Source organism: Pristiophorus japonicus, unplaced genomic scaffold (genome assembly GCF_044704955.1).
Source record: "Pristiophorus japonicus isolate sPriJap1 unplaced genomic scaffold, sPriJap1.hap1 HAP1_SCAFFOLD_35, whole genome shotgun sequence".
NCBI classification, from domain to species: Eukaryota; Metazoa; Chordata; class Chondrichthyes; family Pristiophoridae; genus Pristiophorus; species Pristiophorus japonicus.
This window is the reverse complement of record NW_027253324.1, coordinates 3,802,397-3,822,673: the sequence shown is the minus strand read 5'-3', so window position 1 is coordinate 3,822,673 and position 20,277 is coordinate 3,802,397. Positions and strand designations below refer to the sequence as shown.

Below are 20,277 nucleotides of genomic sequence, written 5' to 3'. Positions count from 1 at the left end.
TGTGGAATAGTTATGGGTGGAGCTGCGTAATTCCTAAGTGCAGAAAACGTTAGTGGGACCACCAGACAGTAGTAGTGATGTTGGGGACAGCATCCAACAAGAAATAAGCGGTGTGTGTAATAAAGTTACATCAGTTATCATGGGCGACTTTAATCTACATATTGATTGTGCTTACCACACTGGTAGCAATGCAGTGGGGGAGAATATCCGAGAGTGTATTAGGGATTGTTTCTAGACCAATATGTCTCGGAACCAACTGGAGATCTGACCATCATAATGTGATGTGTAATGAGAAGGGATTATTTCGCAATTTTTTTGTGCGAGGCCCCTTGGGGAAGAGTGACCATAATATGGTAGATTTCATTATTAAGATGGAGAGTGACACAATTAATTCGGAAACTAGGGTGCAGAACTTAAGGAAAGGTAACTTCGACGGTATGAGGCGTGAATTGGCTAGAAAAGACTTCCTAAGGATACTTAAAGTGTTGATGGTGGATAAGCAATGTCAAACATTTAAAGATCACATGGATGAACTTCAGCAATTATAATCTCTGTCTAGGGTAAAAATGAAACGGGGAAGGTGGCTCAACCATGGCTAACAAGGAAAATTAAGGATAGTGTTAAAGCCAAGGAAGAGGAATATAAATTGGCTTGAAAAAGTTACAAACCTGAGGACTGGGAGAAATTTAGTATTCAACAGAGGAGGACTACTGATTTAATTGAGGGGAGGAACATAGATTACGAGAGGAAGCTTGCAGGGACATAAAAACTGATTGCAAAAGAATCTAAAGAAATGTGAAGAGAAAAAGATTAGTAAAGGCAAATGTATGTCGCTTGCAATCGGATTCGTTGAATTTATAATGGGGAACAAAGAAATGGCAGACCTATTGAACAAATACTTCGGTTCTGTCTTCACGAAGGAATGCAGAAATAACGTCCGAATGTACTCGGGGACAATGGGTCTGGTGAGGGGGAACTGAAGGATATCCTTATTCGGCAGGACATTGTTTTAGGGAAATTGATGGGTTTGAAGGCCGATAAATACCGGGAGCCTGATAGTCTGCATACAGAGTACATAAGGAAGTGGCCCTAGAAATAGTGGATGCATTGGTGATCATTTTCCAACAGTCTGTCGATTCTGGATCAGTTCCTATGGACTGGAGGGTAGCTAACGTAACACCACTTTTTAAAAAAAGAAGGGAAACAGAAAACTGGCAATTATAGAGAAGTTAGACTGACATCAGTAGTGGGGAAAATGTTGGAATCAATTGTTACGGATGAAATAGCAGCGCATTTGGAAAGCAGTGACCATGATCGGACCAAGTCACCATGGGATTTATGAAGGGGTATCATGCTTGACGAATCTTCAGGCATTTTTGGGGGATGCAACTAGCAGAGTGGACAAGGGAGAACCAGTGGATGTGTTGTTTTTGACTTTCAAAAGGCTTTTGACAAGGTCCCGCACGAGAGATTGGTGTGCAAAATCAAAGCGCATGGTATTGGGGGTAGTGTACTGATGTGGATAGAGAACTGGTTGGCAGACAGGAAGCAGAGAGTCGGGATAAACGGGTCCTTTTCAGAATGGCAGGCAGTGACTGGTGGAGTGCCACAGGGCTCAGTGCTGTGACCCCAGCTCTTTATAATATACATTAACGGTTTAGATGAACGAATTGAGTGTATTATCTCCAAGTTTGCTGATGGCACTAGACTGGGTGGCGGTGTGAGCTATGAGGAGGACGTTAAAGGGCTGCAGGGTGACATGGACAGGTAAGATGAGTGGACAAATGAATGGCAGATGCAGTATAATGTGCAATTGGTGGAAAACACGAAAGGCAGAATATTATCTGAATTTCGGCAGATTAAGAAAAGGAGAGATGCAACGAGACCTTGGTATCATGTTTCATCAGTCATTGAAAGTTGACATGCAGGTACAGCAGGCAGTGAAGAAGGAAAATTGCGTGTTGGCCTTTATAGCACAGGGATTTGTCGATAGGAACAGTGAGGTCTTTTACAGTTGCACAGGGCCTTGGTGATGCCTCACCTGGAGTATTGTGTTTAGTTTGGTCTCCTAATCTGAGGAAGGACGTTCTTGCTATTGAGTGAGTGCAACGAAGGTTCACCAGACTGATTCCAGGGATGGCTGGACTGTCATGTGAGGAGAGACTGGATCAACTGCGCCTTCATTCACTGGAGTTTAGAAGGATGAGAGCGGATCTCATAGAAACCGATAGGATTCTGAGGGAACTGGAAATGTTAGATGTGGGAAGAATGTCCCCGATGTTTGGGAAGTCCAGAACCAGGGGACTGTGTCTTAGGGCATGACGTTTGCCATTCAGCACTAAGAAGAGGAGAAACTTCTTCACTCAGAGAGTTCTTAACCTATGGAATACCCTGCCGCAGAGAGTTGTTGATGCCACTTCATTGGATATATTCAAGAGGTAGTTAGATATGGCGCTTACAGCTAAGGTTTTCAAGGGGTATGGAGAGAAAGCAGGATAGGTGTACTGAGGGAATGTTCAGCCATGATCTTATTGAATGACGGTGCACTCCCGAAGTGCAGATTGGCCTACACCTGCACCTATTTTCTCTGTTTCTATATTTCTATGTTCACCAGCCCCCAGTGTGGAAAGGGAGGTACTTACTGGAGCTTTCTGCTGAAACACACACCGAGCAGTTCATAAGAGAGTCGACCTGATCACTTCTGCTGTTCGTGCAAGTTTTAATCACATCCAGGTCTGAACTGTACCTGAGCTGTGGATACTATTCTGTATATTTTTCAAATAACGTAAAGAGTGATGGGCTTTTTAAAGTGCTTAATTCCAATACTGTAAACTTCCAAGTATGACGTCAATACAACCGAAATAAGATTAATTCTTCTTGCCGGTCGTTGCAATTAGATTACTCTGTGAAACGGCTGAGCCATCACGATCTGTTCAGTAGTGCCACCTGCGTCCAGCAGATGGGGATGTCCGACAATTTAATTCCAACTGAGAAGCGTGTAACTGTCCCCGAGAAAAGTATGTGTGAGGAGAACTCAGGGTCAGATTCTGAGCATACAGCTCCCCACAGGGACATCACATACTGCACCATCCCTGGGTCAGATCTGGGTCAGGCACTGAACATACTGCACCGTACAGGGACATCACACACAGCACCTTCCCTGGGGCAGCTCTGGGTCAGACTCACCACTTACTGCATCCCACAGGGACATTTCACACTGCCCCCTCCCTGGGGCAGCTCTGGATCAGACACTGAACATACTGCACCCACAGGGACATCACACACTGCCTCTCCGTGGGGCAGCTCTGGGTCAGACTCACCACTTACTGCATCCCTGAGGGACATTTCACACTGCCTCCTCCCTAGGGCAGCCCAGGGTCTGACACTGAGGATATGCAACCCACAGCGTCAGCACACATTGCCCGCTCCTTGGGGCAGTTCAGGTTCAGGCACTGCACCCCACAAGTACATCACACGCTGCCTCTCCCTGCGGCAGCTGAGGGGTAGACACTGCATCCCAGAGTGTCATCACACATTAGCCCCTCCCTGGTGCAGTTCAGGGTCAGACTCTCGCTTTATCTCACCCCACAGGGACATCACGCACTGCCCACTCCTGGGGCAGCTCATGGTCAGACACTGAAAAGACTGCACCACAGAGGTACATCATACACCGCCCGCTTCCCGGCCAGCTCACGGTCAGACACTGCACACCACAGTGATATCACACACTGCCCCCTCCCTGGGACAGCCCAGTGTCAGACTCACGGCTTACTGCACCTCACAGGGACATCACACACGGCGCGCTCTCTGGGGCAGCTCAAGGCCAGACAATGAACACACTGCATCCCACAGTGACATCACACACTTTCCCCTCCGTGGGGCATCTCAGATTCAGATGCTGCACCGCAAAGGGACATCTCACACTCCCCCCTCCCTGGGGCAGCTCGGGAACATGACCTGAACAAACTGCACCTCACAAGGAGATTACAACTTTCATCCAGCTGTAAGAATACAGGCTTTGGTGAGTATTTTGAGGGATTAGGCATTGCAAGTATAAAATTAACTAAGGACATTCATTGAAAAGCTTGCTTCTGCAAAGACAAAGACAATGGTTTGGATTTTCTGCTGACGCAAGGCTCTGGCTCTGCCAGCAGTCATTATGGTGTTACGTCACACATTTCACTGCGAAACAAACGCACTGGGAAATAATACCGAGGAGCTCAGATCTGTCTTAGTTTATCGCTCATGTCGCTTCTCTGAAGGTAGAATCACACAGAGCACTTGCAAACTGTTGAAAATAATAAATTATAAATAGTTTTTTCAAATTGTAATGCACTTAGTTAGGACTCATTACTATCAAAATCCTGTATTGCGTCGTCAGCATGGAAACTTAAAAACATAACAAAAAAAGCTTGCATTGAGGTTGAAGATGAGCTCTGCCAAAACCAGTGCGTGGAGACAGAGGCTCCCAGGCTCAAGACTGGCTAGATGTGGATGTATATGAGTGTTAGAGCGAAAAACTTTAATTAGAGGTAAAGTAATTCGGTGTAATTAAAATAAAGTAAGGAAGACTGAGAGTAATATTTAAATTGCGTTCATGGAAACATAGCTGTGTTCGGCAGAAACACTGAGGTCAGAGAAATTCGCTTCGGAGATAAGAACACGCACAAGATTTATGTAGACAACTCTCAGATATAATGTGAGGAGGCCACGATGTTCCAGCCACAGAAGATATCAGGGACAATGCCTCTATTAAGTAGATGGTAGCCATATGTCTGCCAAGAACATTAGCCTGAGAATAAGCCTGGGAAGACTTTCGCAGAAAATTAACACATAACATGCAAAGGCTTTTCCTCTGCAACAGTCGCCAGAACTCAATGTACCAATGGAATCAGTAGAATTTACTCTATCCAATAAAATTAATTGCACTGTACCAGCCAATGAAATTGCTGTAACCTGTATTAACCAATGGAACACTTCCCCCGTAGTTCCACCATTTTAGAAACATAGAAACATAGAAACATAGAAAATAGGTGCAGGAGTAGGCCATTCGGCCCTTCTAGCCTGCACCGCCATTCAATGAGTTCATGGCTGAACATGTAACTTCAGTACTCCATTCCTGCTTTCTCACCATACCCCTTGATTCCCCTAGTAGTAAGGACTTCATCTAACTCCTTTTTGAATATATTTAGTGAATTGGCCTCAACAACTTTCTGTGGTAGAGAATTCCACAGGTTCACCACTCACTGGGTGAAGAAATTCCTCCTCATCTCGGTCCTAAATGGCTTACCTCTTATCCTTAGACTGTGTCCCCTGGTCCTGGAGGTCACCAACATTGGGAACATTCTTCCTGCATCTAACCTGTCTAACCCCGTGAGAATTTTAAACGTTTCTATGAGGTCCCCTCTCATTCTTCTGAACTCCAGTGAATACAAGCCCAGTTGATCCAATCTTTCTTCATTGGTCAGTCCCGCCATCCCGGGAATCAGTCTGGAGAACCTACGCTGCACTCCCTCAATAGCAAGAATGTCCTTCCTTAGGTTAGGAGACCAAAACTGTACACAATACTCCAGGTGTGGCCTCACCAAGGCCCTGTACAACTATAGCAACACCTCCCTGCCCCTGTACTCAAATTCCCTCGCTATGAAGGCCAACATGCCATTTGGTTTCTTACCCGCCTGCTGTACCTGCATGCCAACCTTCAATGACTGATGTACCATGACACCCAGGTCTCTTTGCACCTCCCCTTTTCCTAATCTGTCACCATTCAGATAATAGTCTGTCTCTCTGTTTTTACCACCAAAGTGGATAAACTCACATTTATCTACATTATACTTCATCTGCCATGCATTTCCCCACTCACCGAACCTATCCAAGTCGCTCTGCAGCCTCGTAGCATCCTCCTCGCAGCGCACACTGCCTCCCAACTTAGTGTCATCCGCAAATTTGGAGATACTACATTTAATCCCCTCGTCTAAATCATTAATGTACAGAGTAAACAGCTGGGGCCCCAGCATAGAACCTTGCGGCACCCCGGAAGTCACTGCCTGCCATTCTGAAAAGTCCCCATTTACTCCTACTCTTTGCTTCCTGTCTGACAACCAGTTCTCAATCCATGTCAGCACACTACCACCAATCACATGAGCTTTAACTTTGCACATTAATCTCTTGTGTGGGACCTTGTCGAAAGCCTTCTGAAAGTCCAAATATTCATCAACTGGTTCTGCTTTGTCCACTTTACTGGAAACACCCTCAAACAATTCCAGAAGATTTGTCAAGCATGATTTCCCTTTCACAAATCCATGCTGACTTGGACCTATCATATCAACTCTTTCCAAATGCACTGCTATGACATCCTTAATAATTGATTCCATCATTTTCCCCACTACCGATGTCAGGCTGACCGGTCTATAAATCCCTGTTTTCTCTCTCCCTCCTTTTTTAAAAAGTGGGGTTACATTGGCTACCCTCCACTCCATAGGAACTGATCCAGAGTCAATGGAATGTTGGAAAATGACTGTCACTGCATCCACTATTTCCGAGGCCACCTCCTTAAGTACTCTGGGATGCAGTCGCATCAGGCCCTGGGGATTTATCGGCCTTCAATCCCATCAATTTCCCCAACACAATATCCCGACTAATAAGGATTTCCCTCAGTTCCTCCTCCTTACTAGACCCTCCGACCCTTTTTATATCCGGAAGGTTGTTTGTGTCCTCCTCAGTGAATACCGAACCAAAGTACTTGTTCAAATGGTCCGCCATTTCTTTGTTCCCCGTTATGACTTCCCCTGATTCTGACTGCAGGGGACCTACGTTTGTCTTTACTGACTTTTTTCTCTTTACATATCTATAGAAACTTTTGCAATCCGTCTTAATGTTCCCTGCAAGCTTCTTCTCATTCTCCATTTTCCCTGCCCTAATCAAACCCTTTGTCCTCTCTGCTGAGTTCTACATTTCTCCCAGTCCCCGGGTTCTCTGCTATTTCTGGCCAATTTGTATGCAACTTCCTTGGCTTTAATACTATCCCTGATTTCCCTTGATAGCCACGGTTGAGCCACCTTCCCTTTTTTATTTTTACGCCAGACAGGAATGTACAATTGTTGTAGTTCATCCATGCGGTCTCTAAATGTCTGCTATTGCCCAACCACAGTTAACCCCTTCAGTATCATTCGCCAATCAATCCTAGCCAATTCACACCTCATACCTTCAAAGTTACCCTTCTTTCAGTTCTGGACCATGGTCTCTGAATTAACTGTTTCATTCACCATCCTAATGCAGAATTCCACCATATTATGCTCACTCATCCCCAAGGGGCCTCGCACAACGAGATTGCTAATTAAACCTCTCTCATTGCACAACACCCAGTCTAAGATGGCCTCCCCCCTGGTTTGTTCCTCGACATATTGGTCTAAAAACCCATCCCTTATGCCCTCCAGGAAATCCTCCTCCACCGTATTGCTTCCAGTTTGGTTAACTCAATCTATGTGCATATTAAAGTCACCCATTATAACTGCTGCACCTTTCATGCATGCACCCCTAATTTCATGTTTGTTGCCCTCCCCAACATCAGTTCTACTGTATGGAGGTCTGTACACAACTCCCACTAAGGTTTTTTGCCCTTTGGTATTCTGCAGCTCTACCCATATAGATTCCACATCATCCAAGCTAATGTCCTTCCGAACTATTACCTTAATTTCCTCCTTAACCAGCAATGCTACCCCACCTCCTTTTACTTTTATTCTATCTTTCCTGAATGTTGAATACCCCTGGATGTTGAGTTCCCAGCCATGATCATCCTGGAGCCACGTCTCCGTAATCCCAATCACATCATATTTGTTAACATCTATTTGCACAGTTAATTCATCCACGTTATTGCGGATACTCCTTGCATTTAGACACAAAGCCTTCAGGCTTGTTTTTTTAACACCCTTATGAGTAATTTTGACCTTAGCTCCTTTATTCAAACTCCAGATTGATGGTACAGCATGGGAGGCTTGCTTATATATTGTGCTCCCAAGGGACGTACGACCCAACCAGTAAGTGCCTGCCAACCCGAAAATGGCCTGTTTATTCCTACTCTCTGTTTTCTGTCCGTTAAGCAATCCTTAATCCTTGCTAGAATATAACGCCCAATCCCATGAGCACTAAATTTATTCAATAATCTCTTGAGTGGCACCTCATCGAATTTCTTCTGTATATATAAATACACCACATCCAGTGGTTCCCCCTTATCTATCCTGCTAGTTACCTGAAAAAACACTGACAGATTTGTCAAGAACAATTTACCTTTCATAAATCCGTGTTAATTCTGCCCAATCCTGTTATCCGTTCCGAAGTGCCCTGTTACTACGTGCTTAATAATAGATTTTAGCATTTTCCCTACTATTGCTGTCCAGACTACCGGTACTGCACGGGTTAGAGACAGAGTAAATCTCACTCCATCCTGTCCCAAACACTACCATGGTTGATACAGAGTAAATCTCAGTCTACAATATCCCAAACACTCCCGGGGCAATTGCACATGGGTTAGTTACAGAGTAAAGCTCCCTCTTCACTGTCGCATCGAACACTCCCAGGCCAGTTACAAAACAGGTTAGATACAGAGTAAAGCTCCCTCTACACCGTCCCATCAAATAGTCCCAGGGTAGGTAAAGCACGGGTCAGATACAGAGTAAAGCTCCCTCGAGACAGTCCCGTCAAACTCTCCCAGGGCAGGTACGGAACAGGTTAGGTCCAGCATAAATCTCCCTCTTCACAGTCCCCAACAACATTCACAGGGCAGCTCCAGCACAGGTTAAATACAGAGTAATTTCTCCCACAACACTGTCCCATAAAGCACTCAAAGGGCAGTTACAGCACAGATTAGATACACATTTTCCCACTGGACATTCCCATGGCAGGAACTGCACAGGTTAGATACAGAGTAAAGTTCCTCTACATTGTCCCATAAAACTCTCCCAGGGCAGGAACAGCATGCGTTAGATACACAGTAAAGCTCCCTCTACACTGTCCCATCAAGCACTCCCAGAGCAGGTACTGCTGTGGTTAGATGCAGAGTAAAGCTTCCTCCACAATTTCCAAATAAACACTCCAAGGGCAAGTACAGCATAATTTAGTGAAAGGGTTACCCTCTCAAACCTCACTAAATAATTGTACAGGGCCTTGGTCAGACCACACCTGGAGGACTGTGCACATCTTTGGTCGCCTTATCTAAGGAAGGATACTTGCCTTGCTTAGATATAGAGCAAAGCACCCTCAACATTGTCCCACCAGACATTCCATGGGCAGGTACAACACAGGCTAGATATGGAGTATATCTCCCTCTACACTGTCTCAAGCATTCTAGAGTAGATACTTCATTGGTTAGATACAGAATAAAGTTCCCTCTACATTGTCGCATCAAACACTCCCAATGCAACTGCAGCACGGGATAGATACAGAGTAAAGCTCCCTCTACTCTGCCGCATCAAACACTCCCAGAACAGGTACAACATGGTTTAAATATTGAATAAATCTCCCTATATACTGTTCCATCGGACATTGCCAGGGCAGGTACCGCATGCATTAGATACAGCATAAAACTCCCTCAACACTGTCCCACCAGGCATTCCAAGAGCATGTACAACACTGGTTAGGTATGGAGTATTTCTCCCTCGACACTATGCAAAGCATTGCAGGGTAGATACAGCATTGGTTAGATACAGAATAATGCTCCATCTACACAGTCCCATCAAACACTCCCAGGGCAAGTACAGCACGGGATAAATATAGAGTAATCTCTCCCTCTGCATTGTCCCAACAAATAATCCTAGGGCAGGTAGCACGTGTTAGATACAGAGTAAAGCTCTTTCTACACTATCCCTACAAATAATCCCAGGGCAGGTACAGCACAGGGTAGATCATAATATAAGATATAGGAGCAGGAGTAGGCACTTGGCCCCTCGAGCCTGTTCCACCATTTAATAAGATCATGGCTGATCTGATCTTGGGCTCAGCTCCACTTCCCTGCCCGCTCCCCATGACACTTTATTCCCTTATTGCTCAAAAATCTGTCGATCTCCTCCTTTAATATATTCAATGGCCCAGACTCCACAGCTCTCTGGGGCAGACATTCCATAGATTTACAACCCTCAAAGAAGAAATTCCATCTAATCTCAGTTTTAAATGGGCTGCCTCTTATTATGAGACTATGATCCCTAGTTTTAGTTTTCCCTATGGTTGCAAATATCCTCTCTGCATTCACCTTGTCGAGCCGCTTCATTATCTTATATGTTTTGATAAGATCACCTTTCATTGTTCTGAGCTCCAATGGGTAGAGACCCAACCTACTCAACCTATCTTCATAAGTCAACCCCCGCATCTCTTGAATCAACCTAGTGAACCTTCTCTGAACAGCCTCCAAACCAATACATTCTTCCTTAAATACAGAGACCAAAACTGTATGCAGTACTCTAGGCGTGTCCTCACCAATATTCTGTACAGTTGTAGCAGGACTTAACTGCTTTTATACTTTATCCACCTTGCAATAAAGGCCAAGATTCCATTTGCTTTTCTGATTACTTGTTGTACCTGCATACTAACTTTTTGTGTTTCATGCACAAGGACCCCAAGTTGCGACTGTATTGCAGCACTTTGCAATTTTTATCAATTTAAATTATAATTTGTTTTTTATTTTTTCTGCCCCAGTGGATAACCTCACATTTTCCCACATTATACTCCATCTGCCGAATTTTTTTGCCCACTCACTTAGCATGTCTGTATCCCTTTATAGATTTTTGTGTCCTCTTCACAAGTTTCTTTCCCACCCATCTTTGTATCATCAGCAAACTTTTCGAGATTGCACTCGGTCCCTTCATCCAAGTCATTAATATAGATTGAGGACTGAGCACCGACGCCTATGACAATGCTGGAGCTAGTTTGCCAATGGAAAAATCACCCCATTTATCTTGACTCAGATACAAAGTAAAGCTCCAACTGCATTGTACCATCAAACACAGCCAGGGCCGGTACAGCACGCGTTAAATAGAGTAAAGCTCCCTCTACCCAGTCGCATCAAACACTCCCAGGGTACGTAGTGCATTGGTGAGATACGAAGTAAAGCTCCTTCTACACTTTCCAAATAAACACTCCTCGGGCCGCGTACAGCTTAATTTAGATAAAGGGTAATCCTCTCAAATCTCACTCTACAATTGTACAGGGCCTTGGTGAGACCACACTTGGAGTAGTGTGCACAGTTTTGGTCTCCTTATCTAAGGAAGGGTTTTCTTGCCTTGCTTAGATACCGATTAAAGCTTCCTCAACACTCTCCACCAGACATTCCAAGGGCAGGTACAACACTGGTTAGATAAGGTGTATATCTCCCTCCTTCAAGGGAGGGGAACCAGTGAGTGTAGAACTGAACCCAGACAGAGTCAGCACCTTCAGGGGAAGGGAACCAGTGAGTGTAGAACTGAACCCAGACAGAGTCAGCACCTTCAGGGGAGGAGAGGGGAACCAGTGAGCGGAACTGAATCCAGCCAGAGTCAGCACTGAAGGGGAGGGTAACATAAGAAGATAATAAATAGGAGCTCGAGGAGGCCACACGGCACATCGAGCCTGCTCCGCCATTTAATAGGATCATGGCTCAATAGGACTTGGGTCCACCTGCCTGCCCACTCCCCATAAACCTTTAATCCATTATCGGTTAAGAAACTGTCAATCTCTTAAAGTTATTCAATGACCCAGCTTCCACAGCTCTCTGAGGCAGTGAATTCCACAGATTTACAATGCTCTGGGAGAAGAAATTTTTCCTCATCTCAGTTTTAAATGGGAGGTCCCTTATTCTGAGATTATGCTCCGTATTCTAGTCTCCCCTATCAGTGGAAACATCCTCTCTGCATCGAACTTGTCAAGCTGCTTCAAAACCTTATACGTTTCGATAAGATCACCTCTCATTCTTCTGAATTCCAATGAGTGGAGGCCCAAGCTCCTCAAACGTTCCTCATAATTCAACACCTCATCTCCGGAATCAACTTAGGAACCTTCTGTGAACTGCCTCCAAAGCCAGTATATCCTTTCATAAATGTGGAAACCAAAACTGCACGCAGTAGTCTAAGTGTGGCCACACTAATACCCTGTATGACTGTGGCAAGACTTCCCTGCTTTTATACTCCATCCCCTTTGCTATAGAGACCAAGATTCCATTGGATTTTCTGTTCAATTGCTGTACCTAAATACTAAAATTTTGTTTCGTGCACAAGTACCCCCAGGACCCTCTGTACTGTAGCAATTTGCAATTTTTCTCCATTTAAATAATAATTTTCTCTTTGATTTCTTGTTCTGCCAAAGTACATGACCTAACACTTTCCCACATTTTACTCGATCTGCCAAATTTATGCCCACTCACTTAGCCTTCCTATGTCCTTTTTGCAGATTTTTTGTGACCTCTTCACACATTGCTTTTCCTCCCATCTTTGTATCATCAGTGTAGTGGGAATTTTTAGAAACTCCGCTTTATGCATTCTGGCGATGTTAAAATGGTCAAATAAAGTCTGCTGATTCTGAGTCATGTGGAAAGAAGAAGTTGGACAAAGTATGGTTGTAGTGCAAACAGATGTATGCATGTTTTTTCTCTGATAAGGAGGAACGAATGCCCTAAACGCTGAACTCAGGGTCCCATGTACTTTATTGTGAAAGGTTTTTCTTCATCCATTGTAACCACAATGACGCACGTGCTTGTGGGTTGTGAGATTAATATGGAACAGCCGGGCGAGTTCGGGGGCAAGTGGCTGCGGAGCTTTTAGACTGATCTCCAACTCGGCCGAGTCTCTGTATACAAAAAATAAACTTGGGTGTTTTCCACTTGAGCAGATGGGTGTCTGAGTCATATTCTTTAACATAGTTTCCACCCCAACAATTTGGCTACATTACACTCGGTCCTTTCTTCCAAGTCGTTAATGTAGATTGTTAATAGTTGGGGTCCCAGCACTGATCCCTGTGGCACCCGACTAGTTACTGATTTCCAACCCGAGAATGAACCATTTATCCCGACTCTCTGTTTTCTGTTAGTTAGCCAATCCTCTATCCATGCTAATATATTACCCCCAAACCCATGTTTTTTTTAATCTTGTGTGGTAACCTTTTATGTGGCACCTTGTCAATGCCTTCTGGAAGTCCAAATACACCACATCCACTGGTTCCCCTTTATCCACCCTGTTTGTTACATTGGTGGAGCCCAGATGATATTGGACAGGAGACGGTCGGTTGTCGGTGCGGGGCAGGAATTGGAGATGTAAGTGGGCTGGTGAGCCTCATAAACATCTGCTTTAGGTCCCAGGCCCCAATCACAGGCCACAGGCCCTGGGATGGCCCCGTGGTGACAGGCCCGGGTCAGCGGGGTCACTGGCCGCCATTTTGGACGGTTCATGGCGCATGTGCGGCCACCTTGTTGCAGGAACCAAGACATTTAGCAAAACATCAAATGCTGATATTTGTGTGCTGGGGTCCGGCAAAATATCCGCCACAGTTCCCCATACACCTCTGCAGGGAATTCCACAGGTTAACAACTCTCTGAGTGAAGAGGTTTCTCCGCATCTCCTTCTTAATTGGCCTACCGCTTATCCTAAGACTATGTCCCCTGGTTCTGGACTTCCCCAACATCGGGAACAATATACCCGCATCTACCCTGTCCAGTCCCGTCAGAATCTTATACATTTCCATGAGATACCCTCTCATCGTTCTAAACTCCAGTGAATAAAGGCCCAGTTGATCCAGTTTCTCCTCATATGACAGTCCAGCCATCCCGGGAATCAGTCTGGTGAACCTTCCCTGCACTCCCTCAACAGCAATAACGTCCTTCCTCAGATTAGAAGACCAAAACGGAACACAATATTCCAGGTGAGGCCTCACTAAGACCCTGTACAGCTGCAGTAAGAACTCCCTGCTCCTATACTCAAAGACCCGAGCTATGAAGGCCAACATACCATTTGCCTTCTTCACTGCCTGTTGCACCTGTATGCCAACCTTCAATGACTGATGACCCATGACACGCAGGTCTCGTTGCACCTCCCCTTTTCCTAATCTGCCGCCATTCAGATAATATTCTGCCCCAGTGTTTTTGCCCCCAAAATGGATAACCTCACATTTATCCACATTATTCTGCATCTGCCATGCATTTGCCGACTCACCTAACCTGTCCAAGTCACCCTACAGCCTGTTAGCGTCCACCTCACAGCTCACACCGCCACCCAGTTTAGTGTCATCTGCAAACTTGGAGATATTACACACAAGTCCTTCATCCAAATCATTGATTTGTATTGTAATGAGCTGGGGTCCCAGCACTGAGCGCTGCGGCACTCCACAAGTCACTGCCTGCCATTCTGAAAAGGACCCGTTTATCCCGAATCTCTGCTTCCTGTCTGCCAACCAGTTCTCTATTCACGTCAGTACATTACCCCCAATACCATGTGCTTTGACTTTGCACACCAATCTCTTGTGTGGGACCTTGTCAAAAGCCTTCTGAAAGTCCAAATACACCACATCCACTGGTTCTCCCTAGTCCAGTCTGCAAGTTACATCGTCAAAAATTCCAGAAGATTTGTCAAGCATGATTTCCCTTTCATAAATCCATGCTGACTTGGACTGATCCTGTCACTGCTTTCCAAATGCCCTGCTGTTTCATCTTTAATAATTGATTCCAACATTTTCCCCACTGCTGATGTCAGGCTAACTGATCTATAATTACCCGTTTTCTCTCTCCCTCCTTTTTTAAAAAGTGGTGTTACATTAGCTACCCTCCAGTCCATAGGAACTGATCCCGAGTCAATAGAATATTGGAAAATGACCACCAATGCATCCACTATTTCTCGGGCCACTTCCTTAATACTCTGGGACGCAGACTATCAGGCCCTGGTGATTTATCAGCCTTCAATCCCATCAATTTGCCTAACACAATCTCCCGCCTAATAAGGATATCCTTCAGATCCTCCTTCTCACTCGACCCTCTGTCCCCAAGTACATTCGGAACATTATTCGTGTCTTCCTTCGTGAAGACAGAACCGAATTATTTGTTCTTTTGGTCTGCCATTTCTTTGTTACCCATTGTAAATTCACCTGAATCCGACTGCAAGGGACCTACGTTTGTCTTCACTAATCTTTTTCTCTTCACATATTTACAGAAGCTTTTATGTTCCAAGCAAGCTTCCCCTCCTAATGAAATCCTTAGTCTTCCCCTGTTGAATTCTAAATTACTCCCAGTCCTCAGGTTTGCTGCTTTTTTTGGCCAATTTTTGTGCCTCTTCCTTGGTTTTAAAACTATCCTTAATTTCCCTTGTTAATCACGGTTGAGCAACGTTCTCCGTTCTATTTTTACTCAAGACAGGGATGTACAATTGCTGAAGTTCACCCGTGTGATCTTTAAATGTTTACCATTGCCTATCCACTGTCAACTCTTTTAGTATCCTTGGCCAGTCTATTCTAGAATTGCCAAATTCACACCTCAGACCGTCAAAGTTCCTTTTCCTTAATTTCAGGACCCTAGTTTCTGAATTAACTGTGACACTCTCCACCTTAATGAAGAATTCTACCATATTATGTTACATTTCCCTAAGTGGCCCCGCACAACAAGATTGCTAATTAGACGCTTCTCATTACACATCACCCAGTATAGGATGGCCAGCTCTCTTATTGGTTCCTCAACATATTGGTCGAGAAACCCATCCCAAACACGCTCCAGGAAATCCTCCTCCACCACATTACGACCATGTGGTTAACCCAAACTATAAGTAGATTAAAGTCACCCATGATAACTGCTGTACCACCACTGCATACATCCCTTATTTCTTGTTTGATGCTGTCCCCAACCTTACCACTACGAAACAGTGAGATAGACATTGCAGCAAGGGTCTGGTTATTGTGAAACAACAATTCTAGAAGAACAGTGACCCCGACATGATTTGAACAAGCAGCCCTTTGATCTAGAATCAGACGCACTACCGTTAAACCACGAGGTGTACACAGTAGTTAAGGGATGTTCGTCTATATGAAGGTTCTGCAATACAAGGGACTTTAAATTCCCCGCCTATTAAAATACAGTGAGTAAAATGGGATATGGTTTAACAGTCAGATGCAAAGTGTCATGTATTGATGCTTGGGGTCACTAGACGCCAGGGGGCGCCACTGTCGGAGGTCATCGGGCTGTACGCGCGTGTGCGCGGGCCCTGGTATTTAAGAGCGAGTACTATGTCACGTGGGCACTTTGGGAATAAGTAAAGTTGAACCAGATTTACAGTAGAGTGAGTTTACAGTAACAAGTCTGTCGAGTCATTCTATACATTGCACAAAACAAAGGACAAATGATTGAAGTATGGAGTGTCCCTGAGTTAGCATTTGTTTGATTGAGCAAAAGAAGGTGAGGGGTTAATTCATGATGCTTTCCCATGAAAGCAAGACAAAAGGTTAAGAAAAAAACCATACGGTGACTGTCCGGTGAGCGCTGCTTGCGCTACCTGGTGGGAATGGGCAGTAATTTTAAAGCCCCTTGTATTGCAGAACCTTCATAAAGCCGAACATCTCCAGCTTACTGTGTAGGCCTCGTGGCGCAACGGTAGCGCGTCTGACTCCAGAGCAGAAGGTTACGTGTTCAAATCACGTCGTGGTCACTGTTCTTTTGGATATTGTTCTTCCAGAATTAATATTTCATTTGCTGTTTGAAAATAAACAGACCCTTGCTCCAAGGTCTGTCTCACTGTTTCCCCATGTGTCAGGCAGAGATACGCCTGCTGCCCTCAATTATTTCATGTGACAGGACACAAAATTTCAAAATCAATCTGCAGGTGGCCACACACAGCAGTGAGTAGTCAGGATGGCCAAGTGGTCGAAGGTGCTGTGTTCAGTTCAAAATCTATCTTGAAGACAAGGTTCCAAATCCCACTTCTGGTGTTTATTATTTTTAATCATGAAGCAGAAACAAACACCAACTTTGTAAATATTGAACCATTCATGTTAATTATTTCATTTTCTCTAATCTTTAATTGATCAATGTTCAAAATGTTTACGCGGGGTTGCGATGCGGGGAGTTTTCACGTGTTAAACGAATGTGATAACCACTACACTACTGAAACACTGCAATTGACACAATGCGAGGAACATAACCAGAGCTTTAACCTACACAGCTGGCCGATACTTCAGGAGCTGGTTTTACGAGAATAGAATGACGGTGCTGTATTTAGGAAGGCAGTGAGTGTGGTAGGAATTGATCTCGTGTTTCCCAGACTTTGCACATCGGAACAGGAGCTGGCCATTTAGCAGCGAGTGGTTAGGATCAGGAATGCACGGCTTGAGACTTTCTGGCCTCAGGTAAGAAGGTGGTGCTCAGGAATAAGGTGAAAGGTTGAATCTTCTGCACTGACTCTCTTTAACAAACTCCAGCACCAGGTCAGACGGAAATGTTAAGCGAGCAGCTGAACTGCTGAATCCCACTTTGAAGGAGTTGGCCGTGGTGTCAAACAAATGTGTTCCGTTTAAAGATAATAATTGTTAGAAATGGAATTCAAGCTGAACACACGTGAAGAGGAGACAGTGACCTGAACACAGCACCTTCGACCGCCCGGCCATCCTGACTACTCAGCGCTGTGTGTGGCCACCTTCAGGTTGATTTGAACTTTTGTGTCCTGTCACATGAAATAAATGAGGGCAGCAGGCGTATCTCTGCCTGACACCGGGGAAACAGTGAGGCAGACCTTGGAGCAAGGGTCTGGTAATTGCCAAACGTCAAAGGAAATATTAATTCTGGAAGAACAATATCCAAAAGAGCAATATCCTAACGTGATTTGAACACACAGCCTTTGGATCTGGAGTCAGACACACTACCGTTGCACCACGAGGCCTACGCTGTGAGCTGGAGATGTTCGTCTATATGAAGGTTCTGCAATACAAGAGGCTTTAAAATCCCCGCCCATTCCCAACACGTATCAAAAGCAGCGCTCGGCTGACAGTCACCGGATGGTTTGTTCGAAAACTTTTCTCTTGCTTTCACGGGAAACCATCATTAATTAACCCCTCACCTTCTTTACACAATCAAACAAATGCTAACTCAGGGACACTCCATACTTCAATCATTTGACCTCTGCTTTGGGGAGCGGGCAGGGAAGTGGACCTGAATCCATTATCAGATCAGCCATGATTGTATTAAATGGTGGAGCAGGCTCGAGGGGCCGTATGGCCCACTCCTGCTCCTATTTCTCATGATCTTATGTTCTTATGCATGTTAACCCATTTTACGCACTGTATTTTAGCTTTCTGGTTGAAAGTGTTCATTGCCGATGACACCACGAATCTGGGGCAACTTTTATCAAATTTATCAGCACCGATTATTCCTACCGTGCACACAAAATACAATCAGTAGTGAAGATAAAATCCCACCGTGTGTATTTTCAGATTCAACGCAGTAGCATTTCAAATAAAGTGAAAGAATTTTACACTGAAAAGATTTGCAAGTGTTACTTGTATTTGTGTCTTTAATTAAACTTTGTGGCGCCTGACTCCCGTTCATGCCACTGCTGAATAAGAAAGGAGGATTCGACATTGACCAGACTGCACTGCCCCTGATATTTGTCAGCTCATCCTTTATATTCAGTGGTTTCTCCCCCTTTGATGGGCTGCAGTGTAGCGGATATCACGTTGGCCTCACACGCAAAAGGTCCCCGGTGGAACCGTTTTCTCTCACTCAAAGTTATCTATTTATTGGTGAAATAAAGAGCAATTAATGAATAAGGGAGCCCTTTTGCCAGGAGAATAAATAGCAAATACTGGAAATCTCAGCAGGTCAGGCAGCATTTGCAGGGAGACGAAACTCGCCTCTGATTGTTCATCCACAGCAAGTATAAACATAATGTTTCTGCCTGGGATTGAACCAGGGACCTTTTGCGTGTAAAGCAAACGTGATAACCACGACACTACAGAAACCCCTTGTACAACGGCCCCCACAGCGTGGAGCTGACCAGTGAGCTCCCTCTGTGCAGATCGGGAATGTGTTGGCTCTCCTGAAACAAATTCTGCCCCACACTGAAAGTTTTCAATCCTTCTCCTCTGCTGCCCTTTACAGAAATGTCACGGATCACCCAGCCACCGTGTTCATTTCCACATCCTCACAGTGGGGCCACAGAGGCTCCGACCGTCTCCCCGCGATCAGCGAACTCACCCAGTTTACAAAATTAAACCCCAAACACGTGCCCGGCAAAGTGCAGGAGAAGCCAGATAGTCTGTAATCTCGGTCTATCACAGAGAGTATTGGTATTCCTGGTGATTACAGCAATTATTAAGCGTTTCACAGACGTCAATTAATTTTCTGCGATGAATTGATCGAGGATTGAAACCAGGTTAGTGCGCCGGGTCTTAACCCCTCGACCACCAGGGAACAGTTACGATACATGTCGAACCAGGTTCGTGCACCGGATCTTAACCCCTCGACCACCAGGGAACAGTTACGATGCATGTCGATACATTTATATATATTTATATATGAACCTGAATGTCAATGGCTACCAACCGAGACCTCGTGGCGCCCACGGTAGTGCGTCTAACTTTGAGTGAGAGAAACGGTTCCACAGTGACACCTGTCATGTGTTCGACATGGTTACTGCTTGTACTATTACAAGGTGTGCCACCAGAGGGCACTGCAGTGGGAGACTTGTAGCTTACCTGCACAGGTGTGCCTGGCCTAGTATAAAAGGGAGGCCACCAGGTGTTATCCTCACTCTGTGGTTATCAATAAAGGACTCAGGTCACTACAGTTAAAGAATGACTCATTGTCTCGTAAGTCATTATCAGAGCATTTGAAGGTATAACAAGGGAGCCAAAAGCCTCAGAAACTGGAAATTCTACCAAAGCGTCGAAGTCATGCTGTAGGTGCTTGGGACAACACATTGCTCAAAGTTCTCCACACGTGAAGGCAGAGTGTTTCTTCGACAGAAAGACTGGGCATCTTGCGAAGGCATGCCGACTGAAGGGTAAACCTATTTTTAAAGCTATGAGTCCAGCGTTCAAAGCTATGAGTAGAAATCTCAAGAGACTACATAGTATGGAAGACCAACAACAGGATGAGGAGATGTTAGAGTTACACATCATCAGGAGCACTAGTTTAACGGACAGTGATTCGGAAAGCATCAAAATCCACATAGATGTTGCTGGATTCAAGATACCAATGGAAATTGACACGGGTGCATCCGTGAGTGTAATACCGGCGTCACTGTACCGCGACAAATTACGTGATTTCCAACTGGATAAACCCAAGATAGAGCA

At 44.9% G+C, this 20,277-nt stretch overlaps 2 non-coding genes across 2 annotated transcripts; one reads left to right on the top strand and one right to left on the bottom strand.

Moving 5' to 3' along the window:
• The first annotated feature begins 16,565 nt into the window (after positions 1-16,565).
• On the top strand, positions 16,566-16,637 carry trnaw-cca (transfer RNA tryptophan (anticodon CCA)). Its single transcript has one exon. It is a non-coding gene; the product is annotated as a tRNA-Trp (tRNA).
• Positions 16,638-18,869: 2,232 nt separating this feature from the next.
• Positions 18,870-18,942, bottom strand: trnav-uac (transfer RNA valine (anticodon UAC)). Its single transcript has one exon. It is a non-coding gene; the product is annotated as a tRNA-Val (tRNA).
• Positions 18,943-20,277: the final 1,335 nt, after the last annotated feature.